This window comes from Callionymus lyra, chromosome 8, assembly GCF_982586985.1.
Source record: "Callionymus lyra chromosome 8, fCalLyr1.hap1.1, whole genome shotgun sequence".
In the NCBI taxonomy this organism is placed as follows: domain Eukaryota; kingdom Metazoa; phylum Chordata; class Actinopteri; order Syngnathiformes; family Callionymidae; genus Callionymus; species Callionymus lyra.
The window spans coordinates 12,862,098-12,882,364 of record NC_141825.1 but is presented as its reverse complement, the minus strand read 5'-3'; the positions used below and the strand labels follow the sequence as shown (position 1 = coordinate 12,882,364).

General features: G+C 39.0%; 1 protein-coding gene and 1 pseudogene across 1 annotated transcript in view; both read right to left on the bottom strand.

Annotated features, from left to right (window-relative positions):
• Positions 1 to 20,267, bottom strand: part of znf469 (zinc finger protein 469) — a 211,529-nt gene that overhangs the window by 172,545 nt on the left and 18,717 nt on the right. The window contains exon 2 of the mRNA XM_087797242.1: positions 9,251 to 9,285. The gene's annotated coding sequence lies outside the window, so the exon portion shown is untranslated. The remainder of the gene's footprint in view (positions 1 to 9,250; positions 9,286 to 20,267) is intronic.
• LOC148073693 (uncharacterized) lies at positions 12,211 to 13,894 on the bottom strand (annotated as a pseudogene).

Below are 20,267 nucleotides of genomic sequence, written 5' to 3'. Positions count from 1 at the left end.
AAAACTACAATTAGACGACATGTTGCGGTGATGAGAGGGAGGAAAGGCCGATGAGAGGCTCGGGCTGTATTTGTGGACTTAGGATCGAGGGGGAAGGATGCCCATGCCTGACCTCAGCTGCCGCTGCGGAAATTATCCTGCCAATTATCCGGGACGTATTTCCCGGAGCGCTCCAAGCACTCGGTCGGCCAGTCTTCTCGGGCCTTTAGGAAACTTTCTGTGTTGTTTTACTGCGGTGACATCACTTGAGCAAGCGTGCACTATAGCTCTGCTGGGAAGAAAGACTTGCTACTTGACACAACCCACAGGCATGACGTCAGAGGAAATGAGTTTGAAAAGGCCTGTGCCACCTCCGTCCTGATGTCGGGGTATACTTTATGGCAGGCTGATGAAAGGTGCGTGGACCTTTGCTAACAGCGGTATAATTTAAAGCCCTGTCAGTCATAAAGCATCAAATCTAAGCTGACTTTTATATCGGGAATAAAAAAAAAAAGAGTATGAGCAGTGGACTTAAAGGAACGTGACACAGCTGAACCCCACCAGAACTCAGTCTGCTTCCATCAAATACTTAAACTGGAAATCCCTTTAACGTGATGCATGGTTTCGGTAAAAACCCACATTTACGTTCGTTCGGGAGGATTATGCAACAACATCTGAGCTTCCTTATCTTGATACTCAGCAGAAAAGGGCAATTAAAGCTAATTAAACTTTTGCACATTATCATGTCTGCCAAGTTCTTAATATGTGTATGTTTTCCATCATAACAATTGTGTCATCCTACAGCAATTCTTGCTTGATTGCTGCCACAGACGAGAAGCAGGTTTGACAGTGTTATCAGTCAAAGGTGTGCTTTAAGTTCTTTCACAACAAGAGCTTTTCAATGTAATCAACATGAAAATGAATAAAACAACAAAAAGCTAAGAAGGCAAAAACTATAACAAAAGTGCATTTTATTAATTTATATAACTTTTTATTTAAGACTCATGAATACAAACATGTTTTTATTGTCCCCACTTCCACAACTGCAATTTGTAAATAGCCAAATTTGCGATTGTAAATGTTATTGTATTACATTTATAGCTAAATGTTTGATGTTGCACAAGTGACCAAAGAAAATTCCTAATCATTGGACCCTCTCCACTAATAATGGCGATAAAGATTTCTGATAGTACATTTTGTGATATTAGAGCATTTATTGGCCTGTACACCCATGTCTGGTCCAACACACAGTTGTACCGAATGTTGTAGTACACATTGAAAAAAAGAGAGGTTTAAGAAAACCTTTAGCAGTAAACTGCAGCAGTTATTTTTTGTATAAAATCAACTTTCTGAATCTTCTAACAACTATTGTAAAAGCCAAACAGATAACGTTTGAAAACTAGAGCTTTAAAACTGGTCGTAGCCTCACAGCCTTATCCAAGAGCAACAAGATTTGTGTATCTGAACTCTCTGCTTTTGTCTAAAACTTAAACTGAACTGCAAACAAAAATCCACCCACATAAACATAAAGTTAACTGCACTTGAGAATGTGCATCTACATAACTAAATAAAAAGGGAAAGTTTAAACCAAGTAATGTAGCATTTTAAATGTATCTTGGGATACATTTATTTTTACAGATGTTGGCGTAATTTTCAAGAACAAAACAGCTGCTTGTCCACACCATCAATGGGAAGTGATGTTTGAACTTTGGGACTGCGGATTAAGTTGCAAACCGAGTCTACGATTTGAATAATGGCTAATGTTGGCCACCAAACCTGTGACTCCAGTGTGACCCACTGAGTGACATCACCATAAGAACGCAGGACCAATACGTGCAACAGCATCGCAATGGCGGCATTAGTCACCAGACCATGCTCAAATGTAATAACAGTATCAGATTCTTACTTCAGAGGAAAAATAGAATGAATAATATTCCAAATTTAAACCAGTAAAGTTGGCCCTTGGGGCAAGATATAAAACTATAATTAATAACATCAGCGCTGGCAAAAAAAAACAACCCATGGCAGTACTACTGTAAAAAAGAATATGTTCTTCATAAAAGTTCAGCGGTAATGATGCTAATGAGAAACAGGAACACAAACATAGAAATCTGAATGATAAATATGAACAACAACAAGCAGAGACTGAACTGAATCTGTTGCTGCCATAAACCACAGACATCCATATCTGCAGATGGTCTAGAGCAAATCATTGAAATTCACAAAACAAAATGAAAAATGTATGAATAAAATTTACAATTTTACTAATTATGAGAATTGTTATTTTACTTTGAAGGCATGAAAATACACTGGAGAGTTCACCAAATTTACATTGTAATTTTCAAGTAATTGCTTGATTTTCTTATTTTTTGCATGATTTCTTGTTAATGAATGACAATAAAACATTACTTTAATCTTTATGTTTCAAGGAAATGTCCCCCAAAATGTTAAAAAGTGGAAGATAATCCTCCCTCTGCTGTGCTTCACGTCCACCTTTAGCATCAATGCATATAGTACGACAGTTTTTGAATAGTGACACACTTAGCATTAAGTGGTTAAGGATAAAGTTTTAAAATATATGATTGGATTTTTTATTTAGGTTCTGAAAGAAGAGCTACGATGAATTGTGTACTATAACATCTGGGACTCTTGGACTAAGTCGAGGACATAATCAGTGATTGCTGTAAAATGCAAAAAAAAAACACTGGCTGACAATGAGCAAAATCCCAGCATATTCAAATCCTTGACGTAACAAATGTACACCTGCTCACATGCAGAAAATTAAATCCTTTTACCGAATATAATCGGAAAACCTGAATGGGACTCGTACCTCAATTCTTCACCCAAGGCACATGTAAAAAATTGTTTTAATCCCCGAAGTAGACAAACACACGCGAGAAATTGAAGAATTTTTTCCAGAGCCACATCCCTATTTTCCCTAGGTAAGCTACCGCTCCCCATTTTCCACAATCGGTTCAATTTTTGAATATGAATGAGAGCCTGTCAGAAAATTCCATATCACTCCATTTTTCCATTCTGATTGAGGTATTCCAGACATGGACATGTCACCGTCTGTGCCTAATTCCAAATTACTCTCCATTACTAAGACACGGCTTAATGGTTCCACTATCTTCCTGGATTAGGATGATATCCCTCCACTCCAACTCACTGTCCAAATAATCACACATGTGGTCACAGTTCATTCCAGGCCTAAACTTTCTGAGAACTGCTTCCCACACTGTTTAATGCATGCAGGACTTTACTAGCCACTAATGTATAGTTTATTATGTCTGCGAAACAGGACACACAATTTATAGGGTGATTTGTTGGTAAGTAGTTGCTGCTGAACCCCACCAAGAATACATTAGACAAATAAAAGCATAAATCAGCTAGTTGGGTGGCTCAGGGGGACAAAAACCTGGCTTAGAGACGTGCGCACACACTCTCTCGGTCGTATATACTCCAAGAACAAAGAGAGGGAATGGACAGATTGCAGAAAATACAAGTCCTTCCAGACATGTTGTGGATTTTATAGCATTTGGTTTGAGTTCAACCTCACACCCTTTACTTCTGCACTCACAGTATATCACTCAGCTGAATCTGGGCTAATTCAAATACGAGTGTCGAGACAGCCAAAAGGTCACAGTAGAAACGATGGGTGAAAAGGTCGACTCACCACTTGTTCTGCTCCTTGAATACATATCGTAAAACAAAATACCTTTTTTTTTTTGGAAGGTTGGATTTATTGTGCGAGCTCAACACAGTTCTGTCTGCCCTATGGGGACTTTTTGGAATAGGTTTGAAATGTTAAAAAAAAAGTAAAGACTATTAAGCAGTCACGAAAAAATGCTCAATATTTAAAGAATGCAATGAAGATTCAAAATGTAAAAAGCTATTTTCAGCCACTCTTTTGAGAATACTTACTGAGAAGACTTGCTAGACTAACGGACAGAAATGATTCTCATTTTCAAAGAAAAGTTTGAACCCCTTTTATTTTTTAATTTCCCTTGAGTTGTCACTTGTTTTCATCAAACTGTTGTCCTTGTTTGTTTCTCTCACTGTAGTTCTGTGTTGTACGATGTCATTATTTCCAAAAACGTTTTTGCACAGAATTGTTTAATGAAAATCCTAAATTCATTTTCTACCACTTATTCAAGGCGCCTATTCCAGCTGTGCTGAGCAGGGACTCCCTGGACTTCACCAGCAAATGCAGGGAACACAGACAAATTAAAATTCATACACACACTCACACCTACAGACAATGCAACTTCTTAGTCAATCTCTATGTTTTTGCACAGTGGGAGTAAACCTGAGTCTCCGGAGTAAGCTCACACTTGCATCTCTGTTGAGCATGCAAACTCCACACAGAAAGGATTCAGGATGTGACCTTTGTTTAATTACATTTTTAAAACATATACATATATTTTTTTAAATAATGACAATTAGCATGAACTTTATAATACCAGGGAAAATAAATCGGGCTAACTCAGTATCAGTTAGGCAAAGAAAAACCCAGAAAAAACATCTTTTAACCCTTGTATTAACTCTGGGTCAAGGTGACCCGGTGGCTTGTTAACATATGTGTTTGTTGTATCGCTTGTGTTGCCTCTGGGTCAAGGTGAACAACCTCTCTGGCTTCCAAAAAATACATATGCAATGGTGGAGGTTATTCACCTTTTTGAGCCAACGGGTCACCTTGACCCAGAGATAACACAAGGGTTAACAAGTAGAAAAAACTGTAGCGTGATGTTTGCTCAATGTAAACTTATGGAGCTTGTGAAGTCAGGTGTATATAAAAACATGTATATCTTAACATTCTGAAAATGACTATAAATAAATATAAAAAAGGTGAATGGTGATGATGAAAATTGGAAAAACATTAATTCTCTATCCATACAGACAAATAACCATATATATATATATATATATGGTTATATATATATATATATATATATGGTTATTATATATATATATATATATATATATATATATATATTTATGGTTAACTATAGGACACAAAACATAAAAACCTACTTCAAGCCCCACTGAAGGTTCCAGCTCAGTGTGAGTCATGTGAATGAGACCAGTATCATAAATAAATATAAATAAACAGCACACATTACACTAAGCATGTGGTCTGCAGCACTTTGGGGTCCCACACACTGTTGCCATACATTGCCAGAAGTAGAACAGCATCCATGACGTGTGCAGTTTATACGCACATAAACTTGAGCTCTGAGTGAAGTAGGTCGGCCACGCATAGGGGGGAACTGAAGTGCAACCTCTGTGGCACCTTGTCAGTATCTGAGAAGATCCTTGAGAAAAGCCCCGAGACGCCGAGTCTGGATTGAAAAAACTGAACTCGGTTTGTCAGTCTGTCTGTCGTTCATCCTCGACCTGTCGCCACACCTTGATTTCCTTTTATAAACTCCACCTAGAAGTATTCTGTATCCGAGGCATCGCTTGAAACAATAGGGAATGTCACGACCAAGGGTGACCCTCCGTCTAATTAAAAACACCCTCACAGTGTGATTGAATCCATGTCAGCACAGATGACAGAAATGTGCTCACACGCTGAGAGAGATCTGTTACTGATACCTTATATAACCGCCTGGTTATGAAATTCTGTCAATTGTTCAACTCCTTTGAGATTAGGATGATGGCTGTTATTCTCATATGGAATGTCAGTACGGTGGCTCACGGAGCAACAGCGCTGGCAGTAACGGATGATCCGGGGACTCTACGTCCATCACTCGCCTCATATTGGTTTTCAGTGTTGCACGCCAAGTCAGACCTTATTTCCTGGATGTTATTTTAACCACATCTTATGGCTGTTTGTATGATGGACAGGGCTTTAATAACGGACAGTTGTAACGTCGGCATACAGCCCACCACGAGTCTGGTTTCCGTCTTTGGAAGGAAATTGAAACACTTTTGTTGAATTGCTTCAGAGTTAAACCTTACATTTATAGATTCAGGAACATTTAAACAGTTTGCATCACATTAGTATAGTTTAGCAAAGGTGCATGGTTTAGTTGAGCTCCAAATTTAAAGTTTGAGCATCTGGATTCAGGCAGTGTATCCTAGTTTGAAAGCCGTTGACATTTAGTAAAATATCTATGGTAGTAGATAATTATAAGTGAAATAAGGGCCATGTTTATGAACTAGTTTGTTTATGTAGAGCAGAGATTCCCAACCTGTGGGCTGTGAAGGTATTGCAAGTGGGCTGCAAAATCGTTTACAAAATGGTATCATTTTTTTGTGGTATGGCGGAATTTAATTATATAAAAATGAAAATAAACATAATAATGTTTTAAATGTTAAAATGCTTTACGTTTAAAAGGATATTAAACATTTTCAAATATTCTTTTCATTATATTGTTTTTCCTTCGAGTATTATACATGTGACAAGGAAATGAAAAAGCGTTATCATGCCTTCGTATTTATGGGGTCGGAGGTGGGTCGCAAAGGTCTTTGAGACTTGTAAAAGTGGGCCCCGAGTTGGAAAACGTTGGGGACCACTGATGTAGAGAACAAAAATGATTACAATAATATATTTAATTTCCGTTATGTTAATTGTTAATCTCAACTGTAGTTTTTATGAAAAAAAGTTTTTTGAACTTTAAAACGTTAAAGCTATTTTTTAGGTCAAGTTTCCTCAAAAAATAAGCCTTTAAACTAATGAAAACTAAAATTATATCGTAAACTGTATACAGCATCAACCCCGGGTGCAAAAAGGTCATAACGGAAGCATTTAACCAAACAAGGACAGTTGGTCTGTATATGTATATTAATGTGAGTGAGAGTAAATAAATACATACATAATCTATTAACCAAAACCTGAGTTATAAACAAATTCAGAAGTCAAGATAAAATTATGTTATGTTTAACGGTCATTTATTTCTCATCTCATATGATATTCCAAGTAGTTTGAAGATTTTCACATAATGAGGTACAATTGGCATTCACTCAAAATGAAATATGGCCACTAAGTTAAAGTGACTAAAGTCTATTTACCTTGTTTGTCTACATTTTTAAAATAGTATTTATTTATAGGCTTGATTTAAAACTTTCAAGGAAAACATGAGGCCAGATTAAAGAAGCATCTTTCTGGCAGCAAACAAGCCATAAAATGTCAAGGCAACAATCTCCGGCATCTGCTTTTCAAAGGAGCCATCGGGGAGTCTCGGCTTTCGTTAGGTCACACAAACAATGAAGCTTTGAAGGATCCAAATGCCTTTAACAGTACAGCAACTACCGGGCTGCTATGAAAGCTTCCCCCCACTTTGTTTGCTCAGGCTCAACCTGTAATGGTGGAATGAAGTTGTATCCTTAAATGACCAGGCACCAAATTCCAAAGACATGAGTAACTATAAGATAAGATTAAACTAATTGTTGTTAAAACATTAGCCATTTTGGAATAGTTATAAGTTAAATCATGAACAATGTAAAGTTTTAGGAAAAAAACTATTGTAAATTATAGAAAATATTGAATTGTTCAGATTTTCAGTTATTTGTTTTTCACGGTCGGGACATTGAAATGGTTTTGACGAAAATGCTGATGGAAAACCAGTTAGCGATGCAGAGCCAACTGCTGCAATTATCGCTTTCCTATTTAAATTGTTTCAAGCCAACAGTTTGTTGTTCAGTGTGTTCAGATCTCAAATGTAAAGTAAATTAGCTATTAAAGTAAGAGGCCCATTTCCATTGATGTCGGGAGAATTATTTGGTCAGAAGTGACAATTGGTGTGTGCATGCGTGTGCGTGTTTACACAGCTGGAACTACAGAGTACAATCGCATCACCTGGCAGTAGTTCCTGGATTGTCCACTGCAATCCCATTAAAAGGCAGTCAGACTTGGCAAGCTTTCTAGAAAACAAGAAGGTTTTCCTTTCCAAAGATCTCCAAATACCACTTAAAAACTGCGCAAATTCTTTCAAAAGCCCTGCTGAATTTACTTAGGGGGCAAACGGTTCCCCTTTTCTTTTATTCTCCTGATAGTGGATTTCTCTGGCAGGCGCTGGAGTGGCCTCCAGCCCAGTTTCCAGTCCATTCAAATTTCCACTCTGACCCAGACTTGCTATCCCATCTTTCTTCATCCCAGCTGATTTCTCCATAAGCAACAGGTTTACTTAGATCCTCCACGGCACAATATCCTCTTATCTACATCAGGGTGTCCTGTCTGAGCCAAGTCCACTTGATATGATAGTGTATCCGAGTGAAGGACGAGGACGGTGATGATAATGGAACTTCCGTGGGTCGGTCACCAAGTTCAAGAATGATCAGGGATGTCTCGGGTTCAGGGAATCGCAAAGAAAAAAAACCTAAGCACTATAACTCTAATGATAATCTTCACTGCTTAACTTATTTCCCTCAGCGGGTCAGATATAGTGTTTTGTCAAACATAATGTCCATGATGGATGAGCGGAATGTGGAGCATCAAGCCACAGGGAGGGAGCCCAGAAAAAACATTTTCATATAGTACATATTTCTGATTTTAAACACCTCAAAAAGGTCACCGCTCTTATATTAACCTGTGAAATAATTATCTAAAATGTGTGAGAAAAAGTTGACACCATTTACACTACAGGGGGGCATCGCGTCGTCTGTGCACACGTACACATGCCTACAAGCGCTTTGAATAAGTAAAGTTGGTTCATAAAAGTTTAATACTGATTTAGAGTGCACCACAAATTTCAATATAAGCTTCACAGGGACCGCCGTAAAAGATTTTACATCATTCCTAATGAAAAACAATTCATACATTCTTGTTTATTAAATAAAATGCTTCAGTGTGGCTTCTGGTGAGTGAAATGAAAAAAAGGGGGTGGACAAAACAATTAGAAAAGATAGATGGGACCAAACAAGAATGATGCGTTCGCTAAGCTCAGACCACACTGTGAATCAAGGTAGAGAGCGTTGGCTCTTACGGCTTCTCTCTGTTTACCGGTCTTATTGAGCTGCGGTGAAAATGGATCTCTGGCTGTTCACATATCGTTTGTGCGTCGTCCAGACCAATAAAAGTCCAATCCATACGCAAACAAGCTGCCAAATCCCAGAGCAAAAAAACTTGTGGTGTCACTCTTGCATGTAATTAAACTAAAGACAAAGCCATTAAAATCACAGCATTGGATCTGCACACGGTGTGAGGTGGACTGCAGATTAACGTAATGACCAGATATAAATCAACCCCAGATGGACTAGAAAAACATCAGCCTCAGTGTGTGTTGTTGAAGTTTGGATTATAATTATTGAAATGACAAATTCATACCTGTGCAGTTGGCAGTAGGAGGGTCAATGTCAGAGCTGAAAAACAGAAAACATATTAAGAATAAGGTGTCAAGTACAGAACATTTGATAATTTGATTTTCAAAATAATACATTTCAATCGACCGTCCAGACTGTGGGGGACCGATGGATCAAGATAAGTGATCGTAGGGTAGTAGACATTAAACAGAAGTGAGTGTAAGTGGTGAACAGATGATATTTGGCTTCACGAACATTTTTGTAAACTTTTCCATTTCTATTTTTTTTTCACATTTCCTTTTAGACTGTTGTGAAGCAGATGGCACTGGATTCACTTCCAATTCAATATTATTCACTTGGAACGAACTCGAGACGACTGGAGTTCCACAACTCTCCGCGCATACAACCATGGGATCCATTTCAAATAAAACACAACCAGACTATTTAGGATTTTGTGCATATTCATTTGAGAATTGTTAAAAGGCAACCTTAGAGAGGCCAGACTTGGATGGTTTGGACACATGACATGACGATGATAGGCGTGACTAGAGTGGAAAAAAAAGCTAAAGTAATTTATTTTATAAATCTCTATGCATCTGTTTATTATGTGGGATTGACAACTTGAACATATTGGATGTTTACTAAAAAATTCAGAACTGAAGTTTGCTTTTTAAAGGCTATCATAATTATTATCTAGGGTTAGAAAATACGTTCACCATCCAGTTAGACTGTTTAATTAACTAAACTAAGGTTAAACTAACAATTTATCCTATACTTATTGTTTTATTGTTTTATTATTCTGCCACACAAATAGAGCAAGAGGGACACCCTGGACAGAATGCCAGCCTATCAAAAGGAAACATATAGACCAGTGGTCCCCAACCTTTTCCAATTCAGGGCCCACTTCTAAGTCTCAAAAACCCTTGCGGCCCACCACGAAAATACGAAGGCATTATAATACTTTCTCATTTCCTTGTCACATGTATAATATTGCATAAAATAATATTTGAAAATGTTTATTATCCTTTTAAACTTAACAAGGTTTTTTGTATTTTTATTTTTATATAATTACATCCACCCAAAAAAATGATACCATTTTGGAAACGATTTTGCGGCCCGCTTGCAATACCTTCACAGCCCACCAGGCTGCCGAGGCCCACGGGTTGGGAATCACCGATATATAGCCAGAACACTATCATCAAGGGTCATCATTTATGTTTTTGGGCTAAAAAGGAGGCCAAAATCCCCAGTAGATACTTTATAACCAACCAAGAGTTGCTGCATATCAGCTATTATTTGTATTATTATGTTATTTAGTTAACTTTAGGGTTTATAGCTTCACACTGTCAGTTCACATGTTGTACTTCAAATTCTGCGTTTCTTTTTTGAATACAATTTAATGGAGTTAAATATACATTTCTGTGAGATCGAGAGATATTAATACTCTCCACGTGTTTGTGCATTTAAATGTCAAACCATACTAATCATTAGCTTAGTATATGGAGGGGTATTTGCGATCATGAGTGATACAGGGATTTTTGTAAATAGTTTGTATATTTTAGTAGGCGTTTTAAATTAAGAAGAATTATTTTTCAAGATAATAAGGCAATGCTAAGTCCTCAACTTGCATAACACAAACAAAAAATACCTATTGATTCAGTTCTGTTAACTGACTCATGTTTTTATTCTGGGCTGACACCAGGGAGCTACATGCCAACAATAGTTTATTTAAGAAGAAAATAGAAAAACACGAATTAATGGGAGGTGTACAATTCCAATAAAAAAGACATGACAAGCTGGAAAGCTGTAATTGACAAGATAAAATCACCTTGTACTACCTCAAAAATGACTAGTTAACATGAAAAATACAAAGGGCAAGGCTTGTACCAATTCTGGAAATCAAATCAAACAAATGATTCACCCTGGAATCTTAAAGCTGCAAGTGTCCTCCTGCCCACACATCTGCACACATTCCATCCACACTAGATCCACTGCCTACAGCGCTGCAGAGCAGATGCCCAGATCCATGTTAAACACATACATTTGTTGACGCGGAGCCCGCGCAGTCCTGTTTGGACAAGCTAAATGTGTTAGATCGAGATCAGCATGAAAGATTGGGTATCCTCGGTAACCCATGTGCACGGCACTTTGGACCGAACACATGGCACACATAATTGAATGAAAAACTGCTTCTGACTCACTCAGAAACTTTATTGACTGTGTTATGAATCCAAGAGTTCAATGAGTTCAGGCCGGTCAACTGCTGTTGTTTAACCCTTTCTCTCTTCTTTTGGACAATTTTGGATCGATTTTGAGCTGAAAATGGTAAAATGTCAAGAACCTTTGATAAACCAAAACTTTCCCAAACATATAAATCTGATCGATTCAGAGGAGAAAAATTATATTGCTTCCGTTTTCTTAGTTTTGTCACCATTCATTTTTTTAAACTTTAGCAAACGACTTGGCCCTTCTCCGCTTGGTTTAAAAGCCAGAAAACAACACCATTGTTGCCATTCAGTTAGAAAAACATCTCATTGTGATGAATGAACCCAGTGGACAAAAAGATCATAATTGATCAACTGCAGATGAGAAAACATCTGTGAAATATCTGTTCAATATGTGAGTTTAATGGAGACATTAATCTAAGGTCCAATTATAATAACAAACGATTTGGTTCATTAAGTTTGTCTTTCTTCAAAGTTTGAAGCATTGAATAAGCTGCGAACAATTCACACAGAAATGAAGGCCGAGCATTGTAGACCAGAGAGCTTATACGCCCAAAAACTTGAACAAAAGTTCATTACGCTGCACTAGGGAGTTCAAGCAAACATTCATGGTAAAACTAAGAAACATCATCAGTGTTCTATTCTGGGTTCATAAGGTGTTTCGGGTGTCAGAAACAGACACCCTCGCCCAGGTGACCCAGCCAGGGATTGATCAGGGCCCTGCTTGTGTCTAAGTAGCTTGTGTAGCCTAAGGATCCCCTCAATTTATTAACAGCCATCTTGACGCCTTTTCTGTTGCGTCTGTGATGTCTCTGATGGCTATCCTGTTCTACAGTCCCTTCTCTACGAACATCTTGAGAGCCCTGATGAGAGACTGGCCGACAAACCCTCTGCACCCGACCTGAATTGGGTTGCATCTGCTTCGGTATTCGCCTGCCAGCTCCTCATACTTGGCCTTCTTCCTCTCGAAAGCCTCCTCCATCCAGTCTTCCCAGGGGACAGTCAGCTCCAGCAGGACCACTTGCCTTGTTGTCTCAGACACCAGGACTATGTATGGCCAGAGTGTGGTCTCTGGGAACTTGAGCTGTACCCCTAGGTCAACCTTCAGCTGCCAGTCCCAAGCTGTTGCCAGCAGCCCCTCTCGACTTCGGTGTTGCTGTGGCATCTCCTCAGCTCTAATAAAACCGATGAACTGCCTTGTTGGTTGTTGGTGTTTATCCCTGTGCTGACGACCTCTGCAATGACCCGCTGCGGTCAATGCTCCAGCGATCCAGCTTTCTGGCAGAGAGAGCACAGTGGAGTCTAGGCTAAGCCCCAGCGGAAGAGATTGAACGGGCTTGGGAGTACATCATACACCGACTGTATGACGAACTTGATCCCGTGTGGCTCAGATCTCCATAGCTCTGTCCACGAGAGCTGACACATCCCTACTGTCCTACTGTAGCGGGCTTCCTCCACCCCTTCTCGGACTTATTCATGGGTCAGCCGTCGCCTTTCCTTTCCCTGGGACTTGTTGTAGTGCGGTCTTGGATTGCTCCAGAGACCTGCCCGTTCGGATGCCACAGTTACCACCAGCTAGCTGTTTTACAACCATGCCTCAGCCTGGTTGACTGCCTCGTGAGCCTTCCACTTCCTACCGGTTCTCATTTCTATGCCTGACGAGGAGACTTTGTTGTCGCTGGAGTCCCTATATAGAAGCACCTCTCTAGCTTGGGTAACCATAAACCTTGTTGTTCCTCCAGTACAAGGCAGTGCTGCTCAGGCTTCGTGGTAGGCCCAACCACTTCCGGAGGAAACAGCTGACCTTCCTCTCAAAGCACTCGACGGTGGTCATTGGCACATCATAGACCAGCAGTGGCCAGAAGAGTCATGGCAAGATGCCATGTTGGTAGATACAGGCTTTAACATGCCTGGAAACCCCGACTTATCCACCACAGTCAGCCAGGTTCCTAACTCCGCTGTTGATCGGACTGCTGCGGTGTCCTTCAAGGTGCAGACTTAGATCTTGCCAAGGCTCTTCACTGGCTTCTCTCCCACAGATGGGATCTGGACACCTTCTATCCAGAAGTGAAACTGGTCTGTAACCTTCCCCCTCCTCACCACCAGGGACCTGGACTTGGCTGGCTTGAAGTCCTTCCGTGTCCAGCTGATAATAGGCTCAAGGCCTTGCAGGATCCATCTAGAGCCAGGGACTGATGTTGTAGTCACTTTCAGTTCATCCATGCTCTGATGGCGGGCTGCCACAACACCGTGACTGTGAGTGGGCCTCTGCACTCCACTTGTGCCGACTTCACCACCATATTCATAGCCAAGGCAAACAATATAGAACATCCGGTGATAATGCCCTTCTCAAGCCGATGAAATGTAGATGTTGCTATACCAGAGGATGGACATGATAACTGAACGAACAAAATCATAAATTTGACCAAGAAGTAGCTCCACATTTTTTCAGATTCCTGTCATGCAAGTTGTCACTTTTTTTTCAAAAAGTTCAGAAGGTATTGTAGGTTTGGCTTATCCAAATTGATGGATGCAGTATTGATACTAGATTAGATATTTGGCTACAAGATATTGCAATTTTAAGCCATTCAAATATTTCTCATTAAATAAAAATGTCCTAAGAATGCTGTAAAAAAGTCATGGTCAAAGTCGTATTGATCCTATAGCACAGACCTTGGCAAAGTGCGGCCCTTTGACTGTATTTATGCGGCCCTCGTAATGTCAAAGTATGATCATGTATAAATGGTTCTAATGCATTTATTATTCATTTACATTTTCACATAACACTTCCCTCCTTTTTGTGTGGAATTTTTCGAGTATATATTAATCCCTCAAAACATTTTTTTTAAGTTAATTGAATACATTTTTTGAAAAAAACTCATCTACACAAGAATAAAATTGCATCTTTTTTAGCTTAATTAATGTCACGGCCTAATGACCCATGTCCTTTTTTTTTAGGGAATTTTTCATCTTTCTTTTTGCTTGACGGCCCCTAACATCAGCAAAATGCTTCTGTGAATATTGTCATATTATTATGTTTATACATTTAAATTAATGAACTACATGGGTTACACACACTGGAGGGAAATCTGACAACTAAGAGGAAGTACTATTTTTTGACAAGCCTAAGTATTATCGCATCTTTTTGTCATCTGGTTGCTTTTTTTTCATGTTAAGACTTGAACAAATAGCTGACAATAAAAGCAACGCTCGACAACAATAATTTTTATTTTACTTCTTTTTGCAGTATAAATTTAAAATCTTGTCCTAACCACAACCAAGAGAGAAAAATCTAAACGAAGACCACAGTATTGATTTTCTTAACTTTTGAGCAACCCAAACCAAAAGTAAGCAAAGCTGACTAACAGTGGTTTCTGGTCTGATATTACAGGAAAATGACCTAATATTCTTCCTCACAAAAGATTATAAGTTTTCCCACCAAGTTACTGTCAGTCCGGCCCCAAAAGATTAAAAAAAAAAAACAACACAAAATAGATTTGTTTTTAGTTACAATAAGGCCTGCCAAACGGTAGATTTATGATGAGAACTGTCTATAATAACAAGTTAAAAAGTCCTGAGGAGACTGTGAATCTGGGTTTATTTTGCTTACAAGAGAATGCAGTGGAAAATGAGGGAGTTAAGAACTTCTGGTTAGTAACAGAGGCTATTTGGCGTCAAGGGAGGGCGGGCCATGCATGGGCTGTATCTCGGAGGGGAACTTTAGAATTTGTGGTCGGGCTGAATTGAGAGCCACTTAAAAGAGTGTGCCTTGTGTCACAAACAATGGTCCTGATTCACAGTGCATTGTTTGAGGTTGGTGGTGAAGCAGCAGACTCTTGCTGAGTCTGTTCGTTTTAACTCACAATCAACGTCTACAAACCACATTAACTGTGTTTGATAAGTTGAGATAATGGACTGATAAAAATGATGAAGTGTTACGATAATATTTGATATATATTAATGAATGTGCTGCAAATCCATGTATGTTTGAATGGTCAACCATTTGTGGTTTGTTAGATGTTTTCTTAGTTTGGTTTTCTTAAATATATGCTGCTGCAGAGATTTTTACACTATTTTGAATACATACAACTTGGCAAGATTTTTAACCTAAAACTATATATCTATGAACTGGGACCATTTTCTAATTCATGACTTCAGCGATAACAACCTTTTTCTCGCTTCCTTCACTAAATCTTACTTAATACATTTTATGATGGTTTGGGGTTAAACTTTGTTCCTATGTTTTCCCTCTTCTGTGATGGATTGACTACTCAATGCTTCAACTGCACAGTAAAAGGAAAGAAAACATCATTTGTGTTGTTCTTATAATGATACATTTGAAATGGCACGTCTGTAATTTTGTGGTCAGGGTTTTTTCTTTATTGGGATAGCTTATCTTTTGTCTGGAAAAAGTTAATGTAATATTAGAAAAAGGTAATTTATCATATTGGCTTGTGGAACTAAAATGGTTTCTTTGTTTTAACAACTAAATTTGAATTACAATACAAAATTATTTTATTGTTGGAAAGCCTGTTTATTCCCCTTTTAAACACTTGAACATGCATTTGTTGGGTGAGCAGCAGAGCAATGTATCAGGTTGTGACCATTTATATGTGACAAATGTCCTTTGCTCATTAAAACAACTTTAGAATTTTGAAGACACAAGACATGTTGGCAAAAAAGAAACCCCAGTAGTGTTTTAAAGAGCTATATTCAGCCAATAAAACCTGGCATCTCCTCATGCTCATCACCAGAGAGCTGTTGACAAATAAAGTTGATTTAAAAAATAAAACGTGTGTCACAATCAGGTGAGAGAAGTGAAAATATTTGGAAGGCCTCTATCAAACTTGGATACATTTTTGGACAACACTGCCTGATAGAAGTCTGGATTATGTTTTTAAGGATCCTGGAGCTGATCATGTCCTTGGAGGGATAGCGTGGGTCACTCAAGTTCTCTGATGTCAACCGCATCATAGAGCCAGACTACGTTCAACATTTAATTGACCCCTCCTCTCTTCTTGAACCGTCGTCACTCGGGAAATGAGGTTTTCATTTTCACTTTTTTTGGACTATTTGAATTGGATTTAAGTTATATTTTGTTTTATTGCGTTGCATTTGGATCCTATGCACAAATGTTCCTTTTACTCAGCACAGAGCCATCATTAAAGTAAGATTGTTCTTACAGTCCAACATTACTTGGTGCCGTCGCCATGGTTGCTTCCGTAAACATTGTGAATGGCGTGATCAATGATCAGCCTTTAGTTTGCAGATGGTACTAGAGCTCACTTCAATGTTGCCCCATCGCTGCGGCTCTTTCCAGATTAGTAGAGGAACACATGCCGATTCTTGGAGCAGACACCACTGTAGCAAAAACCCATTTCCACATTGGTTGCCTTATTGGCAGCACCTGGTGGTACCAGAAGCTAAAAAAAAGAGAGAGACAATAGCACCAGAAAAATATGCTGGTTGACTGTGAGAGAAGATTTGTCTCAGTTTTCATCAGCACAACCCAGATACTTAGCTTTGCTGCTCATCACCGCAAAAAAGTGTGACCCCAATGAAAAGGGAAATAAACAGGCTTTCCAACAATATAAGATTTATTTCCAAATAAATATGTCAATTTATTCCTTTTGCATATTCTAAACCAATCTAAACTAGGTTCAATGGATGTTAATAAAGGTTGAGAATCAATCACAGTGAACACAGGGAGAGAAAGTGCTGAAAACCATCTTGTCTCAGTTTAGAGTCAGAAATTAATTAAAGTGAATTATTTTGGATTACCCGAGGAAGCGAGTGTCATGGGTCTACAAAATACCTCAAACCCAAAATTGTCCATTTTGCCAGTTCGCTGATTTGTTTAGGTTAATGCAGTAGAACAGGAAAATGAAGGTGAACCTCCACAGTCAAGTGAGGTTCACTCATGGTTACTTTGGTATTGACTATGATTCATTTTCTTATGAATCATAAATGTCATTCACAATGATGCACTATTTCTTATGGCTGTGTTACCCAACATGGCCATTTAAATCTAAAGAGAGCACTGTTATATATTTGTTTGGGCTACCTTGAACACTGTCATAGATTGTCTGTAAAAACAAACTCTCCGTCCTTTTTTAACGGTGGCTCCTGCCGGAGTCGGCAGGGAAAATAAACAAGCGGTAAGCTTGTGTTTATTTTGCAAGAACAAACAACCATTGAACTTGACTGAGGGAAATTTCAGACAACCTCTAGGTTGTGTGTCCACTTAACTTTTGACTGTCACTAAACTAATTTGTTTATGAAGGGCAAGTGTAAAGTAATGTGCTTTTTAAAGACGCCTTTAAGAAAGAATAATTGATTTCAAGTCTCAATGGAGAGTCCAATGGCATCAAAACGTCAGCCCCATGGGCTAGCAAATATTCCCCTGCTATGCTAATTGGCATACTTTCACATGGGCTGGAATGCTATGATAACATCCACCTCTATTCCCCACGGATACCTTGATCCTGCAGGCGTTCACTGGGTCAAGAGTCCTTCATGCGGATAAAAGCAAAAGGACGTCTATTATGGGCATCGAAATGGGGGATGGTCTCACTTTCCTTTGCGCTTGTACGGTATTCGGATATGTTTGGGCTGCTGCCGTATTGATGAGCTGGGGGTGAAGACATTCTTTGGATAAAATTTCTGTCATTTAGGGGGGCCTGAGCTGTCAGTAGCTGTCACGCCCTGTGCACAGTTGGGGGCTTTGAGGTAAAGAGACTGCTGTGGAAGGGGGTGCGATTCGGGGACAAAGTGGAGCAGTGTCTTTGTGGGGCGGGGGGGGGATGGTCAAAGGAATTGATGGGGTGGCGATGAGAGATGGAGATGTCAAGAACAGACACCCATTCAAAGTGGGACTAGTAAGAGAGACCTACTGGGGAGCCCTGGGGTCCATCATCACCTCGACTTGCTGGCAAGTGACGGCGGAAAAAAGGTAGAAACACTGGGGACTGTCCTGTACGGTTCACAAACATCAACCATCCATTGGGATATTATTCTGGAGTGTGACCTGAACCACTGTCAACAGATTCTACAGTACACACTCTGGCCTACTGCCTGATAATCAATTACTTCTCTATGCAACACAAGAACCTTTCTCGGTATGTTAGTGGACTGTGGAGGTGGAATAACAAACACGGCTGCTTTTCTCGTTAGGAGGGCAGGACTTTTGAAGGCACGTCGAGGGCCTCCTGGCCATTGTGGTGCGCCAACTTGTGGAAACTCAACACTGACAACAGTCAGAAAGGTCATGTGGAATATTTCGAGGCATTTATTAACCATGACAGCGAGGCATATGAAAAGTAAATCTGGGAGGTTATTGACATCTTGGTATCATTAGCTCTGTTGTTTTATGATGATAAAAATGTGCAAAGAAACGGTCTCTGGGCAAGTTGAAAGTCAAAATTTTTATGTTCTTTAACTCACCGTTAAGTGCAAATATAAGGCACCAGGTTTCCACAGTTCAATGATAGACAGCCCAGTATTCCATTTGCTACTTCAAATTATTGTCAATTTTTTTGCCAACAAACTCATCTGACTGAGGGAGACCAGTAAACCTTGCTAAAATGAATTAATATGTAGATGATCATTTCATGAACAAGCTTTCATTGATTCTCGATTCTGGAAATATATTTGAGGTAAAAAAACACACAAACTTAGTCACTTCCTTTATCTGCCAACCACCTTTAAACTGAGGTAATTGGAAAATAACTCTACATTACTGGACACTTAAAAATGCCAGAACACTCCTTACTTTTGTCCAAAATACTAAATTCATGACACCAAGGAGGGGAACATTATGTGACCAAGTATATAATAAAATAGTGTTATTAATGCTTATTTCCAAGTGAGTAGTTAAGATGCTGGGTTCTTTTCATTAACAGCAGGCTTTTGGAATTCTCCAGACAGACACGGGAAAAGGATGAATCGTCTATTGTTTGGTGTTCATGTGGCATTTACGTCGGGGGACAAAGTAACCAGAGACAGACGTTCCCCACATCCCCACCAGGGAGCTGAGCCAGAGAAACTTTAGTCACGTTCAAATAAATTCTTTCCTGTCCAAATTGACACCCTTACGTTGCCGTGGTGCAGCTTTGGCTGGGTTTACAGTAATTTTGGAGTCTGGGTGGCACAGGAATGTGGTGAGGGACAGAAGCTTATAGGGCACTTAAGATGTCTTATGTGCTCTAATTATGGGGTAGGTTTTCAAAACGTATCGCTCTTTCAATATACAGAAAAAGCTTACCTGATGTTGGAGCTGAGGCAAGTCCTTTTTTTCTCGGGTTTGAATCAAAATCACTTGTAATTAAATGCGTGGTAGTTTTTTAAACACCTTCTTTATAGTTAAGGTATTGTAAAAAAAAAACTAGAAAATACATTGGGAATTGAAAACAACTATAATGGAAGTAGGTAGAGATATGAAAATCTTATTATATTATTGTCAATTTGTATTTTTTATGAGACTCTATTAGACTATTTATTAACCTGATGTAGTTTGACAATATTGACAAGAATATACCGTTAGTAATTCACTTGTGCTTCATTCTGAAGGTCAACATACTATCTCTTATGTCTGAGGTATATCCTGAAAATAGGTGGAAAATAAGAGCTGCCAAGATTCACTGAAGTATAAATGAGATTTCCTCTGCCTTTAAGCAAGGCCAAAAACTAGTCTCAGCAAACTACATCTGCTCTAAATAACACTATAATCAAACCCAACCTTGGCATGTTTGTACAACTTGCATCAAGTGGTGCAAACTCACAGAAAAGTATAGATTCATTCTCAATGCATATCACAAA